General features: G+C 48.8%; 1 long non-coding RNA gene across 1 annotated transcript in view; it reads right to left on the minus strand.

The window, feature by feature from the left end:
* Positions 1 to 571: 571 nt before the first annotated feature.
* The window catches only part of LOC134927119 (uncharacterized), a 198,698-nt gene continuing 173,653 nt past the window's right edge, over positions 572 to 25,616 (minus strand). The window contains exon 4 of the long non-coding RNA XR_010177561.1: positions 572 to 787. This is a non-coding gene — a long non-coding RNA (uncharacterized LOC134927119). The remainder of the gene's footprint in view (positions 788 to 25,616) is intronic.

Below are 25,616 nucleotides of genomic sequence, written 5' to 3' on the forward strand. Positions count from 1 at the left end.
GCTTAGATAGTAAATGCACAGCCAAATGGCTTTGCACAGCCTACACAATTGAACTTAACTAGAGGACTACTACAAGTGAAACCAGTAATTGAAATCTGTAGCCACACCCCACCCTTTCAAATGCCAAGCAGTAATTACCTTACAAAAACAACCATGCATTCCACAAACATTAAACTGGGTCTATATCATTCATACCTAGCAGAATTAGCTTTGCCTATAAAGATATAGTGCAGCAGAATATGTTGGTGGTTGTAGTCAATTGTAATTACCTAGCAGAATTAGCATTGCATATACAGATATAGTGCAGCAGAAAATGTTGGTGGTTGTAGTCAATTGTAATTACCTAGCAGAATTAGCTTTGCATATACAGATATAGTGCAGCAGACAATGTTGGTGGTTGTAGTCAATTGTAATTACCTAGCAGAATTAGCTTTGCATATACATATATAGTGCAGCAGAATATGTTGGTGGTTGTAGTCAATTGTAATTACCTAGCAGAATTAGCTTTGCATATACAGATATAGTGCAGCCGAATATGTTGGTGGTTGTAGTCAATTGTTATTACCTAGCAGAATTAGATTTGCATATACAGATATAGTGCAGCAGAATATGTTGGTGGTTGTAGTCAATTGTAATTACCTAGCAGAATTAGCTTTGCATATACAGATATAGTGCAGCAGAATATGTTGGTGGTTGTAGTCAATTGTAGTTACCTAGCAGAATTAGCTTTGCATATACAGATATAGTGCAGCAGAATATGTTGGTGGTTGTAGTCAATTGTAATTACCTGTAGGTGACAAGAAGAGAAGAAACGTCAATTCACAATCGATATCAGCTGAAGATAAACTAAAGCTCATGGAACGCTGCTGTTATGTGGCAATTTTATCACGCTTTGATAAAATGCACGCTTAGATAGTAAATGCACAGCCAAACGGCTTTGCACAGCCTACACAATTGAACTTAACTAGAGGACAGATATGTGTCTCCTGGTGGTAACGACTCGGACATATTATATTGGCCCGACCTGACATAGTGCTAGGGTTCATACTTTCATAGGATTCTGTACTTTTACATGTCTGCAGATTTAAAGGCTCGGACATCGAAAACCAAGTATCTAGAAGAGGAGGCAGTGGATTGGAGCAGATGCCCTCAGTAAGTAGCTCTGACATGCACCCACCCACACATTATAAAAAAAACACACACACACACACACACACACACACACACACACACACACACACACACACGTGTATGTGTATATATATATATATATATATATATATATATATATGAATAAAGCCATCAGCGCCGGGTGCCCGCACACTCTGAATCACATATATCCCCACATGGTGCAGCACTCCAGGCGGCTGAAATAAACACTATAACAGCGGCATATATTTGCAACTTATCAGTGCCTGACGAAAGTGCCACCTATAAACGGCACTGAAACGTTACCAAATATATGCTGCTGTTATAGTATTTATTTCAGCCGCCTGGAGTGCTGCACCATGTGTATGGGTATGTGTGTGTGTGTGTGTGTGTGTGTGTGTGTGTGGGTATAAGTGTGTGTGTGTGTGTGTGTATTATTCGTCTGCCTGCCTCTTTATTAGGGCCCCCCCTGACTGAAGTGCACCCTGGGCCCCCCATAGTCTTAATCCGGCCTTGCCCCCAGTAGCTGTTCCCGGAGTAGCTGTGCCCTCAGTAACTGTGCCCCGAGTAGTTGTGCCCCCTGTAGCTGTGCCCCCAGTAGGTGTGCCTCCTGTAGCTGTACCCAGAGTAATTGTGCCCCCTGGTTTGTGCCCCCTGTAGATGTGTCCCTTGTAGCTGTGCCCGGAGTAGTTGTGCCCCCTGTAGATTTGCCCCCAGTAGATGTGCCCCTTGTAGCTGTGCCCGGAGTAGTTGTGCCCCCTGTAGCTGTGCCCCCTGTAGATTTGCCCCCAGTAGATGTACCCCCTGCAGCTGTGCCTGGAGTAGTTGTGCCCCCTGTAGCTGTGCCCCCTGTAGGTGTGCCCCCTGTAGCTGTGCCGCCAGTAGCTGTGGCCCCAGTGGGTGTGCCCCCTGTATCTGTGGCCCCAGTAGGTGTGCCCTCTGTAGCTGTGGCTCCAGTAGGTGTGCCCCCTGTAGCTGTGTCCCCTGGAAGAGCTGCAAACACAAAATGAAAAATTAAAAAAAACTCACCTGCCCGCTCCTGCTTCCTGACTGCTGCTGGTCGCGTCTCCACCGTCCGTGCATGTGACGCGTGACGTCACACGCAAGTCACGGACCGTAGGGGAGTAGGGAGCGGAGCGGAGGGAGAGATTTGAAGCAGCTCGGCTTCCAGCTGTCAGTGACTGACAGCTGCAAGCTGCTTGCGGCCCGGCAGAGGTTCCGGTACTGTCTTGGGCGCCTGGAGCTCGAGCTCCACTGGAACCGCCCTCCCTACGCCCCTGGCGAGATGAAATTGTCTTGGGCCCTCCCACCCACCCTTATGTTGTATAAACAGGACATGCACAGTTTAATAAACCCATCATTTCAGCGCTTGGTCGTCCCCCTGGAAAAAGCTCGCCAAGTTCTCAGAATCATAGCTAGCTACAAACATACCACCTCCTTCTTTGATGACTTTTCACATTATGAGAAGAGGGAAGAGGAAGAGGACAATGTCAAGAAGGTGATTAAACATTAGAGGTGCACACTCAATCAGGAACAACACACAGGCTTTCATCTCCACTCCTATATTGGTGTGGAGCGGAAAGGACTTCAACCAAGTAAATATATAATTATCACATTTCTGGACAAAGTTAAAGACTAGGGGCCAAAGCCTCCAAATTTGTACCCCCTTCTCCATTTTCAGGTATTAAGATAATCTCGGATTTAATGCTGGAATGCCACAGGATCAAGATTGGATATTTTCCCCTCAACGGAGTCTGGAGACTTATTTTGTGATAATCTCGTGGGTTTCTTTTTCTCTTACGTCATAGAGGATGCTGGGGACTCCGTAAGGACCATGGGGTATAGACGGGCTCCGCAGGAGACATGGGCACTCTAAGACCTTTTAATGGGCGTGAGATAGCTCCTCCTTCTATGCCCCTCCTCCAGACCTCAGTTAGATTCTGTGCCCAGAGGAGACTGGTTACAAACTAGGGGAGCTCTACTGAGTTTCTCTAGAAAAGACTTTTGTTAGGTTTTTTATTTTCAGGGAGCACTGCTGGCTACAGGCTCCCTGCTTCGTGGGACTGAGGGGAGAGAAGCAGACCTACTTTACTGATGGGCTCTGCTTCTTAGGCTACTGGACACCATTAGCACCAGAGGGTCGGAACACAGGTGTCGTCCTCGCTGTTTGTCCCAGAGTCACGCCGCCGTCCTCCTCACAGAGCCGGAAGATAGAAGCCGGGTGAGTATAGGAAGCAAGAAGACTTCAAAGGCAGCAGAAGACTGAGATCTTCGTGAGGTACAGCGCAGCGGTCACGCTGCGCGCCATTGCTCCCACACACCCACAACGGTACAGCAAGGGTGCAGGGCGCAGGGGGGGTGCCCTGGGCAGCAATTTTTACCTCATATATAGGCTGGCACAAGTATAGATACTGCTGAGGCAGTATATAAACCTCGCCAGTATAAAGAAACAGCGGGACCGAAGCTCACCATCGAGGGGGCGGAGCTTGTTCCCTCAGCTCTAACCAGCGCCATTTTCTCCACAGCTTGCTACAGAGAAGCTGCTCACGGACTCTTCCCTTGCTGTACACAAGTAACAGGTTGCAAAACGAGGGGGGGGGGGGCACATTAATTTGGTGCAAAATTTATTATTATTATTATTATTATTATAGAAGCGCTTACTAGTCTGGGACTTTGTTTCAGAACCACAGGGCGCTGGGTGTGAGCTGGCATACTTTCTCTCTGTCTCTCCAAAGGGCCTTATTGTGGGTCTGTCCCCATATCCATATATCCCAGTGTGTGTGGGGTGTCAGTACGTGTGTGTCGACATGTCTGAAGCGGAAGGCTCTTCTAGGGAGGATGCAGAGCAGATGGTAGTATTGTCTTCGGAGGCACTGCCGACGGCTAATTGGGTTGACATGTGGAATGTTTTGAATGCAAATGTGGCTTTATTACATAAGAGATTGCACAAAGCAGAGTCCAAATGCCAACCAGGGAGTCACTCCATGGCTCTTACTGTGTCACAAGACCCTTCAGGGTCCCAAAAACGTCCCTTTACCCAGATAGCAGACACTGATACCGACACGGATTCCGAGTCCAGTGTCGACTATGATGAGGCAAAGTTGCACCCAAGGGTGGCAAAGAGTATTCAATACATGATTATTGCAATAAAAGATGTATTACATATCACAGAGGACCCGTGTGTCCCGGACACACAAGTCTGTATGTTTAAGGGGAAGAAACCTGAGGTAACATTTCCCCCATCACATGAGCTGAACACTTTATTTGAAAAGGCTTGGGAAACTCCAGACAAGAAACTGCAGATTCCCAAGAGAATTATAATGGCGTATCCTTTCCCCTCACAGGACAGGTTACGGTGGGAATCCTCACCCACGGTGGACAAGGCCCTTACGCGTTTGTCCAAAAAGGTGGCCCTACCGTTCCCGGACATGGCGACCTTAAAAGATCCTGCGGATTGCAGACAGGAAACTACCTTAAAATCAATTCATGCGACTACGGGAGCCCTGCTCAGACCGGCGGTAGCGCCGGCATGGGTGGGGAGCGCAATTGCAGCATGGGCAGATAACTTGTCATCTGACATGGACACCCTCGATAAAGACAGTGTTTTGTTGACATTAGGTCACATAAAGGACGCAGCGTTATACACTGCTCAAAAAAATAAAGGGATAAAGGGAACACTTAAACAACACAATGTAACACCAAGTCAATCACTCTTCTGTGAAATCAAACTGTCCACTTAGGAAGCAACACTGATTGACAATCAATTTCACATGCTGTTGTGCAAATGGAATAGACTACAGGTGGAAATTATAGGCAATTAGCAAGACACCCCCAATAAAGGAGTTGTTCTGCAGGTGGTGACCACAGACCACTTTTCAGCTCCTATGCTTTCTGGCTGATGTTTTGGTCACTTTTGAAAGCTGGCGGTGCTTTCACTCTAGTGGTAGCATGAGACGGAGTCTACAACCCACACAAGTGGCTCAGGTAGTGCAGCTCATCCAGGATGGCACATCAATGCGAGCTGTGGCAAGAAGGTTTGCTGTGTCTGTCAGCGTAGTGTCCAGAGCATGGAGGCGCTACCAGGAGACAGGCCAGTACATCAGGAAACGTGGAGGAGGCCGTAGGAGGGCAACAACCCATCAGCAGGACTGCTACCTCCTCCTTTGTGCAAGGAGGAACAGGAGGAGCACTGCCAGAGCCCTGCAAAATGACCTCCAGCAAGCCACAAATGTGTATGTGTCTACTCAAATGATCAGAAACAGACTCCATGAGGGTGGTATGAGGGCCCGACGTCCACAGGTGGGGGTTGTGTTTACAGCCCAACACCGTGCAGGACGTTTGGCATTTGCCATAGAACACGAAGATTGGCAAATTCGCCACTGGCGTCCTGTGCTCTTTACAGATGAAAGCAGGTTCTCACTGAGCACATGTGACAGATGTGACAGAGTCTGGAGATGCCAAGGAGAACGTTCTGCTGCCTGCAACATCCTGCAGCATGACCGGTTTGGCAGTGGGTCAGTAATGGTGTGGGGTGGCATTTCTTTGGGGGGCTGCACAGCCCTCCATGTGCTCGCCAGAGGTAGCCTGACTGTCATTAGGTACCGAGATGAGATCCTCAGACCCCTTGTGAGACCATATGCTGGTGCGGTTGGCCCTGGGTTCCTCCTAATGCAAGACAATGCTAGACCTCATGTGGCTGGAGTGTGTCAGCAGTTCCTGCAAGACGAAGGCATTGATGCTATGGACTGGCCCGCCCGTTCCCCAGACCTAAGTCCAATTGAGCACATCTGGGACATCATGTCTCGCTCCATCCACCAACGCCACGTTGCACCACAGAATGTCCAGGAGTTGGCGGATGCTTTAGTCCAGGTCTGGGAGGAGATCCCTCAGGAGACCATCCGCCACCTCATCAGGAGCATGCCCAGGCATTGTAGGGAGGTCATACAGGCACGTGGAGGCCACACACACACACTACTGAGCCTCATTTTGACTTGTTTTAAGGACATTACATCAAAGTTGGATCAGCCTGTAGTGTGTTTTTCCACTTTAATTTTGAGTGTGACTCCAAATCCAGACCTCCATGGGTTAATAAATTTGATTTCCATTGATAATTTTTGTGTGATTTTGTTGTCAGCACATTCAACTATGTAAAGAACAAAGTATTTAATAAGAATATTTCATTCATTCAGATCTAGGAAGTGTTATTTTAGTGTTCCCTTTATTTTTTTGAGCAGTGTATATGAGGGAGGCTGCGAGAGATATTGGGCTCTTGGGTTCAAGAGCAAATGCCATGGCAGTTTCAGCTAGGAGGTCACTGTGGACCCGCCAATGGATGGGGGATGCTGACTCCAAGAGACTTATGGAGGCTTTGCCTTACAAGGGTGAAGTTCTGTTTGGGGAAGGCCTTGCGGACCTGGTTTCCACAGCTACCGCGGGTAAGTCTTCTTTTCTGCCTTACATTCCCTCACAGCAAAAGAAAACACCTCAATACCAGATGCAGTCCTTTCGGTCTCATAAATTCAGAAAGGGGCGCAGTTCATCCTTCCTCGCCAGAGATAGAGGTAGGGGGTAAAGAACACCAGCTTCGGCTAGTTCCCAGGAGCAAAAGTCCTCCCCGACCTCTACCAAATCCACCGCATGACGTTGGGTCCCCGCTGCGGGAGTACGCACCGGTGGGGGCACGTCTTCAGCTCTTCAGCCAGGTCTGGGTTCATTCGGACTTGGATCCTTGGGTGATAGGAATTGTGTCCCAAGGCTACAAACTGGAGTTCGAAGATGTGCCTCCACGCCGATTTTTCAAATCGGCCTTGCCAGCTTCTCTCCCAGAGAGAGCAATAGTTTCGGCGGCTATACAAAAGCTGTGTCAACAGCAAGTGATTATCCAGGTTCCCCAGTTGCAACAGGGAAAGTGGTTCTATTCAACCCTGTTTGTGGTCCCGAAGCCGGACGGTTCGGTCAGACCGATTCTGAACCTAAAATCCCTAAATCTATATTTGAAGAGATTCAAAATGGAATCTCTCCGGGCAGTGATCTCCAGCCTGGAAGGGGGGATTTTATGGTGTCACTAGACATAAAGGATGCATACCTTCATGTCCCCATATATCCTCCTCATCAGGCGTTCCTGAGATTCGCTGTACAGGATTGTCATTACCAGTTTCAGACGTTGCCGTTTGCTTTCCACGGCCCCGAGGATTTTCACCAAGGTAATGGCAGAAATGATGGTGCTCCTGCGCAAGCAGGGTGTCAAAATTATCCCGTACTTGGACGATCTCCTGATAAAAGCGAGATCAAGAAAACAATTACTGAAGAGCGTGGCTCTCTCTCTGAGGGTGCTACAACAACACGGCTGGCTTCTAAATTTGCCAAAGTTGCAGTTGGTCCCGACAACTCGGCACGGAGCGGCAGAGGGTTTTTCTCCCAGTGGAAAAAGCTCTGGAACTCCAGAACATGGTCAGGGTTCTGCTGAAACCAAAAAGAGTGTCGATTCATCAATGCACTCGAGTGTTGGGAAAGATGGTGGCGGCCTATGAGGCCATTCCGTTTGGCAGGTTCCATGCAAGAACTTTTCAGTGGGACCTACTGAGCAAGTGGTCAGGATCCCATCTCCAAATGCATCAGATGATAAGCCTGTCCCCCAGGGCCAGGATTTCTCTCCTGTGGTGGCTCCAGAGTGCTCACCTTCTAGAGGGTCGCAGGTTTGGTATTCAAGATTAGGTTCTCGTGACCACAGACGCGAGCCTCCGAGGTTGGGGAGCAGTCACACAGGGAAAAAAATTTCAGGGAATATGGTCAAGCCATGAGGCTTGTCTGCACATAAACGTGCTGGAATTAAGGGCCATATACAACGGCCTGAGACAGGCGGAGCATCTCCTTCGCAACCTACCCGTTCTGATCCAGTCAGACAATATCACAGACGTGGCACATGTAAACCGCCAGGGCGGAACAAGGAGCAGAGCAGCAATGGCGGAGGCCACCAGGATTCTTCGCTGGGCGGAAAATCATGTAAGCACTCTGTCCGCGGTATTCATTCCGGGAGTGGACAACTGGGAAGCAGACTTCCTAAGCAGACACGATCTCCATCCAGGAGAGTGGGGACTTCATCAAGAGGTCTTTGCAGAAGTGAAAAGTTGTTGGGGACTCCCTCAAATAGACATGATGGCGTCACGCCTCAACAAGAAGCTTCGGACATATTGTTTCAGGTCAAGGGACCCTCAGGCAATAGCAGTGGACGCGCTAGTAACACCGTGGGTGTATCAAGCGGTCTATGTGTTCCCTCCGCTTCCGCTCATCTCAAAAATATTGAGAATCATAAGAAGAACAAAAGTTCAGACGATACTCATTGTCCCAGATTGGCCTCGAAGGGCCTGGTATCCAGATCTTCAGGAAATGATCACAGAAGATCCTTGGCCGCTTCCTCTCAGAGAGGACCTGTTACAACAGGGGCCATGTGTGTTCCAAGACTTACCGCGATTACGTTTGATGGCATGGCGGTTGAACACCAGATCCTAGCTAGGAAAGGTATTCCAGGGGAAGTCATCCCTACACTACTTCAAGCTAGGAAGGAAGTAACGGCGAAGCACTATCACCGTATCTGGAGGAAGTATGTGTCTTGGTGTGAATCCAAGAATTCTCCTACGGAAGAATTCCAGCTGGGTCGTTTTCTCCATTTTCTACAGACAGGAGTGGATATGGGCCTAAAGTTAGGTTCCATTAAGGTGCAGATTTCAGCCTTATCAATATTCTTTCAGAAGGAATTGGCCTCTCTTCCAGAATTACAGACTTTTGTGAAAGGAGTACTGCACATCCAACCTCCTTTTGTGCCCCCTGTGGTACCGTGGGACCTGAACGTGGTGTTGCAGTTCCTTAAATCACATTGGTTTGAACCACTTCAAACTGTTGAGTTAAAATTTCTCACGTGGAAAGTGGTCATGTTATTGGCCTTGGCATCTGCAAGGCGGGTGTCAGAATTGGTGGCCTTGTCCCACAAGAGCCCCTATCTGATTTTCCATGTGGATAGAGCGGAATTGAGAACTCGTCCACAATTTCTACCTAAGGTGGTTTCGTCGTTTCACATGAACCAACCTATTGTAGTGCCGGTGGCTACGGATGTCTTGGAGGAGTCCAAGTCCCTTGATGTAGACAGGGCTTTAAAAATCTATGTAGCCAGAACAGCTCGTATTAGGAAAACAGAGGCTCTATTTGTCCTATATGCGGCCAACAAGGTTGGCGCTCCTGCGTCCAAGCAGACTATTGCACGCTGGATCTGTAACACGATTCATCAGGCTCATTCTTCGGCAGGATTGCCGTTACCAAAATCGGTGAAGGCCCATTCGACTAGGAAGGTGGGCTCTTCTTGGGTGGCTGCCCGAGGTGTCTCGTCATTACAGCTTTGCCGAGCAGCTACTTGGTCGGGTTCAAACACTTTTGCAAAATTCTATAAGTTTGATACCCTGGCTGATGAGGACCTCCTGTATGCTCAATCGGTGCTGCAGAGTCATCCGCACTCTCCCGCCCGGTCTGGAGCTTTGGTATAAACCCCATGGTCCTTACGGAGTCCCCAGCATCCTCTAGGACGTAAGAGAAAATAAGATTTTAAACCTACCGGTAAATATTTTTCTCCTAGTCCGTAGAGGATGCTGGGCGCCCGTCCCAGTGCGGAATAAATATGCAGTACTTGTACATAGTTACTGATGTAGTTACACGAGAGTTGTGTACGGTTGAGATCAGACTGTTGCTGATTTCTGTAGTTCATGCTGTTAACTGGTTTAGTTATTTACCATGTTATACGGTGTGTTTGTGGTGTGAGCTGGTATGTATCTTACCCTTAATTAACAAAATCCTTTTCCTCGAAATGTCTGTCTCCTCTGGGCACAGTTCTATAACTGAGGTCTGGAGGAGGGGCATAGAGGGAGGAGCCAGCTCACACCCATTAAAAGGTCTGAGAGTGCCCATGTCTCCTGCGGAGCCCGTCTATACCCCATGGTCCTTACGGAGTCCCCAGCATCCTCTACGGACTAGGAGAAAAAGATTTACCGGTAGGTTTAAAATCTTATTTTTTCCATTTTTTTATTGCATTTTTATTTACATATTTTGTGGCAGGTGCCTTATTTTGATTTTTCACAGCTCCCAGTTACACGCATGTAAGCATACCTGTGTGTCCCAGTTACACGCATGAGAGCATACCTGTGTATATTGTTTTTTTTTCCCATTTTTAATTTTTAAATAAAGCAGCCCCTTATATGTTTTAGCAGCCCCTTCTGAGCCCCCACAGCAGCTCCGGATGGGGCAAGTTGAGTTTGGGTGGGTTCGGTACAGTACTAAGCAGGACTGTGCAATTAATTTTTTGTTATTGAGCCCCTGCCCTAGTGGAGCTTACCACTCTACAGTTGAAAATCATTTCATATTATAAGTAGGACTGTGGGAGGAAGCAATGGTAACCTCTGTGCCCACAGCATGCCTCAGCCTGGCAAGCCAGACATCTTCCTGGCTGTAAGCCACCATGAGACTTCATACTGGGCCTTTTTCAGTAACTGTTTGTGCCTCACAGGAGCTCCTGGCCCATCTAGTGCTGCAGTGCAATGGAAAGCTGATGCAATGCAAGATCACTGAAACTCTGTTCTTCTAACACCACAAGATCTTGCGATAACCCTACGCAGCCCTTAGGAAAAGAAGATCCCTGTACAACAAATGCGCATCTTCTAAATAAATAATCCCAAAATGTGGAACATCAGTAATAAATCAAAATTAAGGTTGACTAATTGGAGCCATTCATTTCAGTGAGTCCCTAACATGAAATAATTGAGAAGAACCTCTCTCTAATGCTCCTGCAGAAAATCTCACTTTTACCTCTCCGGCAGTTGCGCTGGATTATGATTCAGTCTTTTCTGAGTCACACTGACTTTGGCCACAAATGTGGTCTCTCCCCACTATATTAAAAAATGCTTTGTCGAAATAGCAATTTCTATTTCCACCTTTGCGGCTATGTTTTCACAAATCTGTTTGTGATGTTGAAGCTTGTTTCATATCTGCTCTAGGCTTTAATTTAAACCTAGGATCAAGTACAGCAGCACCCCTGGAATTATACGGCAGCACCACTGGACTTATACAGCATAGGCAGCACCGCTGGAGAATTCCACAGCACAGCAGACAGGCAGCAGCACTCCTGGACTTAAACGGCAGTGGGGCAGCACCCCTGGACTGATAGGGCAGAGGGGGAGCACCCCATATAGGGCAAAACTCCTGGAATGATGTGGCAAAGAAAATACGTGCAAGATGGTATTGTCCTTGCGCCCTCCCACCCACCCTTATGTGTATAAACAAGACATGCATACTTTAACAAACCAATCATTTCAGCGACAGGATCTGCCACACGACTGTGGCTGAAATGACTGGTTTGTTTGGGCCCCCACCAAAAAAGAAGCAATTAATCTCTCCTTGCAGAAACTGGCTCTACAGAGGCAAGATGTCATCCTACTGCTCAAATTCCCGCACCCCCTTCAGTGTTTACATCCTCCTCCTCACAGAGAAATAATATTCAAACAAACCACATCATTTAGGTTTCAATGTGCTGCTTACGCCATTACCCAAAGTTTCTGAACTTGACAATGACTTCTGATGAATGTGCTGCAGGTGGCGTATAAGGGACGATATTCCTAGGTGGTTTACATCCTTACCCCTATTTATTATGGAATGACAAAGGCAACACACGGCTTGTCACCTGTTGTCTGGATTTGTGGAGATATAATTCCACACCGAAGAGGTGGCTTTTTTGGTATTTTGTCCAGGCATCACAATGGGCTTTTTCATCCCATGGCCAACAACTGTCTCCACTGGTGCCTTATTCAAACAAACAACATCAGCATCAGAATCCTCCTCGTCAACTTCCTCCGCAGCGCCAGCTACACCCATATCCTCCTCATCCTGGTGTACTTCTCATAGGCGAATCTGTGGGATGGTCCAGGGATGCACCGGACCACCCATTAGCAAAAAATGTATTAATTGATTATTTTTAATAATGTGTCCTTCCGGTCAGGAATGCATTAGCTGACCAGGAGGACATTCACGCGCTGCAGCAGCTCCCCGGCTCCGCCGCCCACTGTTTGTAATCTACCAATAACGTTTGAATGCGACGTGATGAAATGACGTCACGCCGCACGCAGCACTCACCAATCTGACTGAGAGGAGCGTCGAGGCACAGCGCACAATCAGACCGGACGCTCCTTCCTTCAGCTGCCAGTGCCACTACTGTTCAGCCGGGGAGCTGTTGCAGCCTGCTTCAGCATAAGCAGTAGTTACGGGCGGCCAACTTCCAGTTCCAAATCCGACTGCCTCTCCCTGGCCGCCCGTCCGGCTGCCTGACCGCGCGGTTGCCCGCCCAGCCGCCCACCCACGTGGTAACACAGTCAGTCACTCAGTGACAGTGAGTGATTTGACTTTACTTTGCATTGTAAACACACTATTTTTATACACAGGAGGTGGAGGACTGACTGTGCTGTGCACAGTCTGTGAGTCACAATTAGAATGAAATAGTATAATGTTTTACATGAACACTATTTTTTATACACAGGACTGGTCTGTGACTGCATTTAAACTTGTACTGTCTCTAAAATATGTAATGAAACAGGAAACTGGAATCCAGTTTCATTACATTTACATATTTTAGAGACAGTACAAGTTTAAATGCAGTCACAGACCAGTCCTGTGTATAAAAAATAGTGTTCATTTAAACATACTATTTCTTTTTTTTTTTGCAAATAGTTTTTATTGAAGTTTCGAAATAGGCAAAAAACAAGAAATTGCAGAAACATTACTATATCATCTAGTACCATCAGAGAAACATCCTCTGGAGAAACTCAGTACCACGTACAACAGAAAGACCCGTAAAGGGAGATATCTCTCCTCCACATATGCATCTCGTCTCCAGAGAAAGAAATATAAATAAGGCATAAAGGAGTATGGTCTAATACATTTCGTGGATTACAACTTCTTGAAGCAAAAGAGAAAGAGTAGAAGTAGTAGAGGAAAGAAGGGTAGCGGGAGGTAGGGAGAAAAAGATAGGGATTAGGAGTAGTGTTACTCTCAATGTAGAGGAGTAAAAGGAAAGATAGCGTAGAAAGACAAGGTTTGGGAAGGGGGGGGGGCCTTCTCCTCCCAACCAAAGGAGCTTTAACCGTGATTTATATCATATAACTACTGGAGGCATGGCGGATGGGTTTCTCTTAAAGAGAGGATTTGTGATGTGTTGTGTCTTTGTATTCCAGCCATGGGCTCCAAGTAGCTACGAAGGAACTGTTTCTCGTTTCCAGAGATAGAATAAGGTCTTCCATTGCCATATAGTGATCTAAGCGGGCCGTCCATTCACTCATAGTGGGGGACACTGTTGATTTCCAGTGGACTGGGATCACTGCCTTAGAGGCACTCAAAATATGGCGAAGTAGTGATTTCTTAAGGTGATGTCTAGGTATACGCGTGTGATTTAATAACCAAAAACCCGGGCAAAAGGGTAAGTCTTCCCCCAGGATAATGCTAGCTGTCTCCACCACCTTGCGCCAAAATGGTTGCAAAAGCGAGCATTCCCACCATATATGTAGTGGGGTACCTAATGCGGTCCCGCATCTCCAGCACGTGTTGGGTACTCCAGGATAAATTTTCGCAAGGATATTTGGGCATCTATACCACCTTGTAAGTACCTTGTAGTGAGTTTCCAAGACTAGCACATTTGTAGTTAATGAGAAGGTATTTTTATAAATACCTTCCCAATCGTCTGTGGTCACCAAACCCCCCAAGTCCAGCTCCCAATCCCTGACAAATTTCGGTTGGGAAGAAAATCTATGGTTCAAGATCCATTTGTAGAACGTGGAGAGAGAGTGTCTAGGGTATGTGTGGGAGAGGCACATCTGTTCAAATAGAGTCAGTGCTCGTATACCCTTTCCAGAAGAGCAAAAGGTCTGTAGATAATGTTTAATTTGGAGATATCTCCAGATTTCCTTATTGGGTAAATTCCATTTATTTTGCAGTTCGGGAAAAGGTATTATACCAGATGAGTCTAGCAGTTGATTAGTTCTCAGGATGCCCCTTTCCTGCCACAAATAGAACGACAGGGAGTGATACCCTGGGGGGAACTCTGGATTCCCAAACAACGGTGCGAGTGGGGAGGGGTGTGCTGAAAGATGCGGGAGGGAGCGTAAAAGGCGCCAGCACGAAAAGATGGGGCCAGCTAGTGGGTGCAATACCTGGGGGACCTTAGAAAGCCAGGGGGAGTTCTGGTTAAGAGAGGGAAGAGAGGCCAGTTCAATGTCTACCCATTGTTTCCTGTGGAGTTCTCTACTCCACTCCATGACCCTCGTAAGGAGTACTGCATGGTAGTAGGATAGAAAGTGGGGGAGCTGGAGGCCTCCCTGATGTTTTCGTCTAAAGAGGATCTCATGCTTAAATCGGGGTTTACGCCCCGCCCAAATGTAGTCTCTGATCTTTCGTTGTAGTAAGAGAAACCATGGTCGAGGGATAGTGACCAGCAGAGTTTGTAGTAGATAAAGAATTCTGGGCAAAATATTCATTTTGATTACCGCTATTCTCCCTATCCATGAGATTTTTTTCCCACCCCATTTGGAGAGGTCAGATTGAAGTTTTGATAGTAACGGGGGGAAATTTAATTGGTAAATCTGGGAAAGATCCCTGTGTAGGATTACTCCTAGATATTTTAATTGTGTTGGGTGCCATGCAAAGGGCGAGATAGATTGTAATACTTGGAGGCTGGTCTGGTCTAGTGTTAAATTCATTGCTGTAGATTTTGACAAATTAATTTTAAAATTGGAGAGAGTTCCAAAACGCTTGAACTCTTTAAGAAGGTTGGGTATAGAGGTCAAGGGATTAGAGATCACTGCAAGGAGGTCATCTGCAAACAGGGCAAGCTTGTACTCCTTCGTCCCTACCTGCATCCCTGTGATGTCAACATTCTGGCGGATGGCCCTCGCCAGGGCCTCCATGCAAAGCACAAAAATAAGTGGTGACAGAGGACACCCCTGGCGAGTGCCATTCCGTATCTGGAACGGGTCTGATAGTTCACCATTGATACGAACGCGTGCAGCGGGGCCGGAGTACAGGGCCCTAATTCTCTGGAGGCCTACCCTGCCCATGCCCATGTGCTCCAACACCCCCAGCAGGAAATCCCAGTCCACTCTGTCAAACGCTTTTTCTGCGTCTGTTGAGAGGAGGATGGAGGGGGATTTACAAGTTGATGCGTAATAAATTAAATCCAGCACCTTCGTGGTGTTGTCCCTGGCCTCGCGGCCCGGAACGAAACCCACCTGGTCCGAGTGTATTAGTTTTGGGAGTAAGAGTTTTAAGCGATTCGCCATTAATTTGGCGAATAGCTTCAAGTCCACATTTAGCAGGGAAATGGGTCTATAGCTAGAACATTGTGACGGGTCTTTGCCCTCCTTATGAATCACTGTGATATGTGCTAACATAGACTGGGGGGAAAAGAGGGACTGGTCTGAAACCTGATTAAAGGCTCTAAGCATCAGAGGTAGCAAAACATCCCCAAATGTCTTATAATATGCTAAAGAGAAGCCGTCAGGGCCCGGACTCCTGCCATTCGGGGTGGCTTTGACAGCCTCTTCAAGCTCTGCAAGAGTGTAGGGGTTCTCAAGTGACTCGACTTCTTCAGGTGCAAGAGTGGGGAAATTAATTTCACGTAAGAACTCTGCAATAGAGGCCTTTCGGGAGAGGTCAGATTCTGCCTCCGTGGGGTCTCTTAGATTGTATAACTGGGTGTAATAGTGTCGGAAGGCTGCTGCTATCTCAGTCGTGGTGTGTTGTGTTGTTCCCGTATGTGATTTTACTTTAGGTATAAACGATGCCGCGCGCTGGGCCTGGAGAGCCCGCGCCAGCAGCTTCCCAGGCTTGTTCCCCCATAGAAAATAACGACTACGGCATTTCCTAGCTTCTAACTTCAATCTGTGGGACATAAGCGAGTCCAATTCCTTCCGCGCCTTTAGTAATGATTGGAGGTTGTCATCAGACATGGTAGATTTATGGAGAAGTTTTAAGGCTTGAATTTTTTGTAGCAAGGCCTCCCGTGCCGCCATATGTTGTCTTTTCCTATGGGCGCCCAGTTGAATAAGTTTTCCCCTTATTACACATTTATGGGCTTCCCAAACTACCACTTTAGAGATTCCCTCTGTGTCGTTAACTTCGATATAGTTGGCTATAGCCTCCCTTATCTGCTGCTGGCAAACAGGATCCCGGATGATCATCTCGTTTAGTCGCCACGTGTAGGAATTCGGGCGCGCAGGGGACAGACGTATTCCCAAAGAGACAGGAGCATGGTCTGTCCAGGACATGTTGCCCACAGCAGATGCCTCAGCCAGGTGCAAAAATCTATGCGGGATAAATAAGTACTCAATCCTAGTGTAAGTATTGTGGGGGTGTGAATAAAAGGTAAAATCTCGAGAGGAGGGGTGTTGTATCCTCCAGACATCCATGAGTTGAAAGTTATGTAGAATCCTCCTAACCCTACGGTGCAATTTGTCCGAATACCTAGGGGAGGGGTTGGAGGAGTCTAGTCTGGGTTCCAAGGACCAGTTTAAATCCCCGCCAAAGAGCAGAACCCCATTAATGTGGGGTTGGGCTTGTGTGAGAATTCTTTCCAAAAAGCCCGGCTGTGTCTTGTTGGGGGCATAAACATTAAGAAAGGTAAAAGCTCTATTGGCGATAGTGCAGTTTATAAGCAGAGCCCTGCCAGGGACAAGTTTAAGGCAAACTACATCTGCCAGGGCGACATGTCTGGCAAATAGAATCGCTACACCCAGAGTCTTACCCTCCACGTTATTGGAGAAATACCCTGTAGGGAAGTCTCGATTCCCGAGAGAGGGGGCCACCCCCTCTTTAAAGTGGGTTTCTTGCACAAAGGCAACGTCTGCTTTTTCGGCTTTCAATTCTCGTAAGGCCCTTGACCTCTTCTCAGGAATGTTGAGTCCCCTGGCATTAATAGAAACTACTTTTAGTAACGCCATTTACCTGTTCCAAAAAGAAATAGTAAGTCTGGTCTGACAACGGTCCCATCGGCATAGGGTAGGGCTTGGGCGTTGGTGTGCCTAGGTAGTTTTGGAAGGGAGGAGAGAACCTGAAGAAGAAAAGGGGAGAAAGTAGCGGACAGAAGAAGAACAATAGAACAGAAAAGCAAAACAATATAGAACATTTGAACAAATGAAGACATAACACCGCTCCTGGTGAAACGAACGACGGGGACAGTGTTCCCGTCGATCGTACCAGGACCAAACATTGCGGTGTAAGTGGGGTAACAAGGGAGGGACGGATCGGCCCACCAACACGAACTGTGTCAGTGTAACATATTTAGCGACCACAACAATATGAACATTGCATGTCACAACAATAAGGGCAATACTGTAACCAAACTATGGTAATGCAGTCGAGACCGTGACAAAGTTGCTTCTATCTCACTCTATTCGGGGGACTGAGATGACTAGGTCCCTCGGGCATAATGTGACTATCGAATATAGAGACGGTGATCCGAGAGGCATCGTGTCCCACAACCTCAGGGTGCCTCAAGGGAGGGAGTCTTTCTGTAGGAGTCGTGGCCCCTCCCGCAGTGACTCGACATATTGAAGCAGTCCTCTTTATTCCAATCACTCGTGGGTAGTAAGAAAAAGATGCCACTCCAAAGGTGGGGTGCTTAGGTCTTCGTAGCCGAGTGGGATGGTGAAGATAACGGGGACGGAAGGGAGCGATTCCGTTTCTGTGCTGCTGAGGGGGATCCCACAGTCTGAAAAGGTATATCAGCCTGGGGGGGTTGGGGGGGGCGAATCCTCGAGCCTACGGATTGCCATTCGGGGACCTGTACTGGGTCAATAGATAGGGTGGAGCAGAAGGGGGCGACATCCTCAGGGGTCCTGATCGTTGCAGACCGGCCATCATTAGTTGCTGTGATGCTGAAGGGAAATCCCCATCTGTATTTGATGTTGTTTTTGCGGAGGGCATCTGTTAGTGGTTTTAATTGGCGTCTAGACTGTAGGGTGTGGCGAGAAAGGTCCTGAAAGACCTGGATAGGTGAGCCGTTGAAGTCTAGGTCACCAGCGTTACGAAGTTTCCTGATTATCTCTTCTTTTTGGCTGTAGTAGTGTAGACGGCAAATAATGTCTCTTGGACGGTCGGACTGCAAGCCTCTGGGGCGCAGTGCTCTGTGTGCCCTGTCAAAGACGATGGGGTCGTTCGGGTCGGTTTCCAGGACTGCACCAAAGATCTTATTAAGGGCATCCGGGATGCTTTGCTGTGGTATGTCTTCAGGGATGCCCCTCACCCGCAGGTTGTTCCTACGACCCCTGTTGTCTATATCATCAAGATGGTCGTGCAACTTCTGAATCTCCTCTGCTTGAAGTCTGATCGTATCCACCAATGCGTGTTGGAAAGCGTTGGAGTCATCTCCCCTGGTCTCCAATATTTCAATGCGAGAGCCCAGCTGAGTCAGTTCCGACCGGAGTGAGGACACCTCAGAGTGGACCACATCTCGCAGTTTACTCTCCAAAGATGTGAAGTCCGCTTTAGTGGGCAGGGTCTGCAGGAGGGCGAGAACCTTCTGCATGTCCTGCTGTCCAGCGGGGCTCCTATCTGGTGTAATCACCCTGGGTTCGCCTTGCTTCTCTAACCTCTCAGCATGTGCCGGAGAGGAAGGCGTCGATGGAGTCGCCATATCTGTATCTTTCCGGAGATTGAGAAACCTTCTTAAATCTGCACGGGGGGTGGCGCCAGACTGGCAAGCAGAGGTTTTCACTCCCCTACGTTTCCTGCGACTCATGGGTGGCAGGAAGGGGATTTGGGCGTCGGAACCTGCACGGCCAGTACTGGAGCAGGGGTGTCGGGCGACCCAGTACTTCAGGTCACACCTTGATTACTCCCCCGGACCCATATCCCAGGGCTTGGGGCTGAAATTCACAAATCCCTATGTCGCCACCTTGTAGAAGAGAGTGTCATATGCAGTGGTGAGTGCGTTCGGTAAGTCGCTTAATTACGGACATGCCCGGGTGGATGCGTTATCATGTCGGACCTAGCGAGAGACTGCTGAGTCCGCAAGACAGATCTGTGGTCGTTTGGGTGGTAGAACGTGTCAGAAGGCGTCAGCCGGCATCCCTCGAGGCGGCCCTACATGGCGGCAGGAGGAGGCATCTATTTTCTTTTGAGTGGAGACTTGCTGGTCGTACTACGGTGAATATTCATAGGCAAGGTGCTTTGTTATAATACAGACAAGTATAACAATAGGAGAGGTGAGATGTGATAGGGATCCACAAGGGGGAGCCTCACTTCTCTATGACGGGCTAAGAATGTGCATTCAGGGTTAGGCTGGAGTTCTGTGTCGGCAGCTCCCTTCTCCGACACCTTAGTTGGCCGCAGGGCTAGAAATCCCCCCAGTTCAGCTACCCTTATTGTGGGTGCTTTTCTAGGCTGCTATTCCTGGCTGTTAGAGGTGACTGCCAGGATCCAAGATGGCGCCGCCAGGTCACCTGCTTCAGGTGCCTGTTATATGCCCCATATATATATATATATATAGACCCCTCTTGCGGGGTACTCTCAGTGGTGGCAGTGGCTTGGGTCTCCGGAGCCCAGGAGGGGTCCCAGGAGACTCGCGAGTGCAGCGGCGGCCGCGTTCAGCCCCGGCAGCGGCACCACGTGACCGGCGTCTCCTGCACCAAGCTGACCGCCGGGTACACGGGGGATCGCCGCACCGCGCGGCTCGGCCAGGGAGAGACTCACCCAGGGAAGAAGCAGAGTGGTGAGTGGTGTGGGGGATCCAGGGGTGATGGGGACAGCTCCTTCTCGGCCCTCCGCCGCAGGGCGCCGAACTTCCGGTCTGGGGCTGCTCCGAGCGCGAGGTCCCGGCTCCAGCTAGCAGGGTAGGCCGCAACCCGCACGGGTACAGGGGGCACCCGCCGGCTCCGCAACCGCCCTGGTCGATGCTTGGGGGGCCCAGGTAGATAGATGGGGGGTAATAATTCCCCGAGTAAAAAGCAATTTAGCAGTTAAAACTGCTATTGACTCAGGAGCTCGTGTGCTGCACAGCCTCCTGCATCCACGACCAGGCCACGCCCCCCAAACATACTATTTCATTCTAATTGTACATCTCCCATAACACCAAATAATACAGTATGTCACGAAGGGGAGATAATGGTGGGCTGAGAGACGCAGGGGTGAGATGGTGTGGCTGAGAGATGCAGGGGGGAGATGGTGTGGCTGAGAGACACGGGGGTGTGTGGCTGAGAGACACGGGGGGGTGGCTGAGAGAGGCAGGGGGAGATGGTGTGGCTGAGAGATGCAGGGGGGAGATGGTGTGGCTGAGAGACGCAGAGGGAGATGGTGTGGCTGAGAGATGCAAGGGCGCGATGGTGTGGCTGAGAGATGAAAGGGCAAGGTGGTGTGCCTGAGAGATGCAGGGGACAGGATGTGACACAGGGGAGCAGGATGTTAGTCTTGTTGAACCGCTGTTGTATGATGCTGCCCTTGTTAATATTCCTACACAAACAGGCATCTTCCGGACGATGGGCTCTCCTACGTGAATAGTGAATACCAACTGAAGACGCCGTTTGCCTTAGAGGATACAGTTCTTCAGAGGTTCCACATTGTGATCAACCATCATATAGGTAAGGTGCATTTGGATTTGAAAAGAATGTTCCAAGTGTGACAAGAAATAGGCGGCATGTCATATTGACATGCCCTATTTTCAGTGACCACGCCCCTTCTAGTATGTGGCCATGCCCATTTTTCGATGCGCGCCTTAGGCTCACACACATTTTTAGCTCTGCACTTCTTTTTGGGAGTGGGGTCCCAGCTGGGACCACCCATTAACAAATGTCTAGTTTCGCCTATGGTACTTCTACAGTGACATCCTCAATATCAGCAACTAGACTGGCGGTGCTCCTCCCTGCACTTGCAGAGGACGTGCAAATGGTGCTAGTAGCCTCCTCCTCCCATACAGTGTTGTGAAGGTCAGGCCTGGACATAGCAACTGCAGACAGTGCCAGCACCCCTGTATTTTCACAACACCCCTGTAATTTTACAGCATACAAGACAGGGCCAATGTACATTTATTTTCACTTCACCCCTGTATTTTACAGCATACAAGGCCAGTGTACTTTTATTTTAACAACCGCACCACTGTATTTTTACAGCATACAGGACCAGTGTACTTTTATTTTAACAACAGCACCCCTGTATTTTTACAGCATTCAGGACCAGTGTACTTTTATTTTAACAGCAGCACCCCTGTATTTTTACAGCATACAAGACAGGGCCAGTGTACATTTATTTCCACTGCACCCCAGATTTTTTATAGCATACAAGACAGGGCCAGTGAACATTTATTTTCACTGCACCCAGAATTATTACAGCATACAAGACAGGGCCAGTGTATTTTTATTTTCACTGCACCCCAGTTTTTTTTACAGCATGCAAGACAGGGCCAGTGTACATTTCTTTTAACATGAGCACCCCAGATTTTATTTACAGCATACAAGACAGGACCAGCGTATATTTATTTTCGATGCACCCCAGAATTTTTACAGCATACAAGACAGGGCCAGTGTACATTTATTTTCACTGCACCCCAGATTTTTTACAGCCAGCACCCCTGTATTTTCACAGCATACAGGAGGACAGTTCCCCTGCACCCTGTACAACACAGTGACAGACAGGACAGCAACACACATGTACAGCTGCAGCACATGAAACACCAGTGACAGCCAGGACAGCACCCCCTAACAGCACAGGTACACCACAGTGACTGCAGCAGCACCCCTATAGAGCACACACTAACCCCACCCGACACCACCACCCACAGAGAGAGACAGAGGTCTGTCTCCCTCACTCTCCAAGTCCGGAGTGAAAATGGCGGCGACACGCACCTGTTTATATGTAATCCAAAACCCTTGACAATCCGACAGCGGGATGATGACGTTTTGCCTCGTTCTGGTTTCTGAGTCTGTCAGGAAGTCCCGATCCGGACTCGGATTCTGGCTCGGAACGGGATGTTCGGGGGGATTCGGTTCTCTGAAAACCGAACCCGCTCATCTCTACAATATATCTGACCAATACCTTGTGCCCCAATTTCCATCATTTTGTAATTTTTGACCCATAAAATGTTGAACAATTAAAAATAATTTCAAACTTCTAAGCGACTAATTAGTCATTGGGGAGGGGGGAGGGGTTGTTCCTGGGGTCCTCACCCAAATCCCAATTTTTTTACCTTAAAATAGGGATTTTGCACTACTTATCACGTGCTCAGAGATGTTGAAGAGAAAACCGCGATAAACCCTTTGGAGACTTATCGCCACTAATAGGACACCGAATTATCACATTTGCGATAATTTATTACGAAACCATGGCTAACTGGATACCCTTCTGATACTTAAGGGGTTTCTTACAAAGGTTGATTTTCATTGATAATTTATATCAGTTTGAATTGATGAAAATCGATCTCAATTGATGTTGGGTTCAGGGACTGAAACACAAAGATCATTTTTTTTTATATAAATTTTTAAATATTAGTAAATGTTCATTTTAGCCCTGGTAGAGATGAGCAGCTCAGATTTTCTGACTCTTTACGAGCCCTGGCTTGGGTTTTCATGCCAGGCTCAGTCTCAAAATCAAGGCAAAATGTCATCTTCCTGGCAACGGATTCTTGTGGGTTTTGGATTTCAGAGTGGCTGTGCTGTGTCCATCTCAGAGTGGCTGTGCTGTGTCCATCTCAGAGTGGCTGTGCTGTGTCCATCTCAGAGCGGCTGTGCAGTGTCCATCTCAGAGCGGCTGTGCTGTGTCCATCTCAGAGCGGCTGTGCAGTGTCCATCTCAGAGTGGCTGTGCTGTGTCCATCTCAGAGTGGCTGTGCTGTGTCCATCTCAGAGGGGCTGTGCGGCGTCCATCTCAGAGTGGCTGTGCGGTGTCCATCTCAGAGTGGCTGTGCTGTGTCCATCTCAGAGTGGCTGTGCTGTGTCCATCTCAGAGTGGCTGTGCTGTGTCCATCTCAGAGGGGCTGTGCAGTGTCCATCTCAGAGGGGTCCATCTCAGAGGGGCTGTGCAGTGTCCATCTCAGAGGGGTCCATCTCAGAGGGGCTGTGCGGTGTCCATCTCAGAGTGGCTGTGCGGTGTCCATCTCAGAGTGGCTGTGCTGTGTCCATCTCAGAGCGGCTGTGCTGTGTCCATCTCAGAGCGGCTGTGCTGTGTCCATCTCAGAGCGGCTGTGCTGTGTCCATCTCAGAGCGGCTGTGCGGTGTCCATCTCAGAGCGGCTGTGCGGTGTCCATCTCAGAGCGGCTGTGCGGTGTCCATCTCAGAGCGGCTGTGCTGTGTCCATCTCAGAGTGGCTGTGCTGTGTCCATCTCAGAGTGGCTGTGCTGTGTCCATCTCAGAGTGGCTGTGCGGTGTCCATCTCAGAGCGGCTGTGCGGTGTCCATCTCAGAGCGGCTGTGCGGTGTCCATCTCAGAGCGGCTGTGCTGTGTCCATCTCAGAGCGGCTGTGCTGTGTCCATCTCAGAGCGGCTGTGCTGTGTCCATCTCAGAGGGGCTGTGCAGTGTCCATCTCAGAGTGGCTGTGCTGTGTCCATCTCAGAGTGGCTGTGCTGTGTCCATCTCAGAGTGGCTGTGCTGTGTCCATCTCAGAGGGGCTGTGCAGTGTCCATCTCAGAGTGGCTGTGCTGTGTCCATCTCAGAGTGGCTGTGCTGTGTCCATCTCAGAGTGGCTGTGCTGTGTCCATCTCAGAGCGGCTGTGCAGTGTCCATCTCAGAGTAGCTGTGCTGTGTCCATCTCAGAGCGGCTGTGCTGTGTCCATCTCAGAGTGGCTGTGCTGTGTCCATCTCAGAGTGGCTGTGCTGTGTCCATCTCAGAGCGGCTGTGCAGTGTCCATCTCAGAGTAGCTGTGCTGTGTCCATCTCAGAGCGGCTGTGCTGTGTCCATCTCAGAGCAGCTGTGCAGTGTCCATCTCAGAGCGGCTGTGCAGTGTCCATCTCAGAGTGGCTGTGTGGTGTCCATCTCAGAGTGGCTGTGCTGTGTCCATCTCAGAGTGGCTGTGCTGTGTCCATCTCAGAGTGGCTGTGCGGTTTCCATCTCAGAGTAGCTGTGCGGTTTCCATCTCAGAGTGGCTGTGTGGTGTCCATCTCAGAGTGGCTGTGCTGTGTCCATCTCAGAGTGGCTGTGCGGTTTCCATCTCAGAGTAGCTGTGCTGTGTCCATCTCAGAGTGGCTGTGCTGTGTCCATCTCAGAGTGGCTGTGTGGTTTCCATCTCAGAGTGGCTGTGTGGTGTCCATCTCAGAGTGGCTGTGTGGTTTCCATCTCAGAGCGGCTGTGCGGTCTCCATCACATTATTGTACAATTTGCTTCTACTCTTCTGCTCACTGCACCCCAGTGCACTACACTGCACCATAGGATGCCCTGTACTCCAGCATGCTCTGTACCCCAGTGCGCGTGTGCGTAAAAGTGGTCTCACTCCACACAGTGTGAGCCGAGCTGGCTGTTAAAAAAATAAAAAAATATATTGTTGTATAAATTTGACATCTGTTCGGGTCAGAGACGGCCTTAGGTATAGGTAAACTAGGCAAATGCCTAGGGCATTTGGTATGCTTAGGGGCACCAGCATCTTCTGATGATTAAAATGATATGCGGCATGCCTATATTCTGTGTGTGACTGCGGATGTATCTGCATACAAAATGCTACGTTGCAGTGTATTCCTGGAAATCAGTGTAATGTAGCATTTTGTATGCAGATACAGCCGCAGTTGCACACAGAATATAGGCATGCTGCATATCATTTTAATCAGCAGAAGCTGCTTCTGTGTCCTAGCCAGATAGTAATGCAAATAAGATGCGTTTTCATAAACAAAAGGCGCCAGACGTTAGCAGAGCTGCCAGCTGACTTATGTCTGGCATCTCCAGTGGTGCTAGGGGGCACCAGCCAAAATCTTGCCTAGGGCATCATATTGGTTAGGGCCGGCTCTGGGTCGGGTCTAAATGAATTGCCTAAAATAACTGACACTTCTACTGTAATTCCATCTGATACGGTCCCCATCCAAAGAATGGTGGATTATTTTCATGATACTCTACAAATAGACATGTCACAGGGTCCCTTTAACTACTGGAAGGAAAAAAAAGACAATTTGGAGGCTCTGTACCCTGCAGCCTTGTCCATCTGGTCTTTGCACGTGCACCGGCCACAGTGCACTGCGAGACCCTTCTCCTTGCGACCACGTGGATGCGGACGCATCATGAGGCGGCGGCGCACACATGCTGGACAGTCTTGGCCTGTGCGGGACGGCCCCCAGCATGTAAGGAGATGGACGCAGATCTTGCTGCGGCAAGCAAGATCTGCATCCAACTCCGAAAACCCCCCAATGTGTCTGCCTGCAAAATAATACTTGTATCTGTCCTCCATTGCGTTGCAACATGGTTTGTTCCAGATACAAAGTTGCT

The sequence above is a fragment of the Pseudophryne corroboree genome, chromosome 5 (assembly GCF_028390025.1).
Source record: "Pseudophryne corroboree isolate aPseCor3 chromosome 5, aPseCor3.hap2, whole genome shotgun sequence".
Taxonomy (NCBI): Eukaryota; Metazoa; Chordata; class Amphibia; order Anura; family Myobatrachidae; genus Pseudophryne; species Pseudophryne corroboree.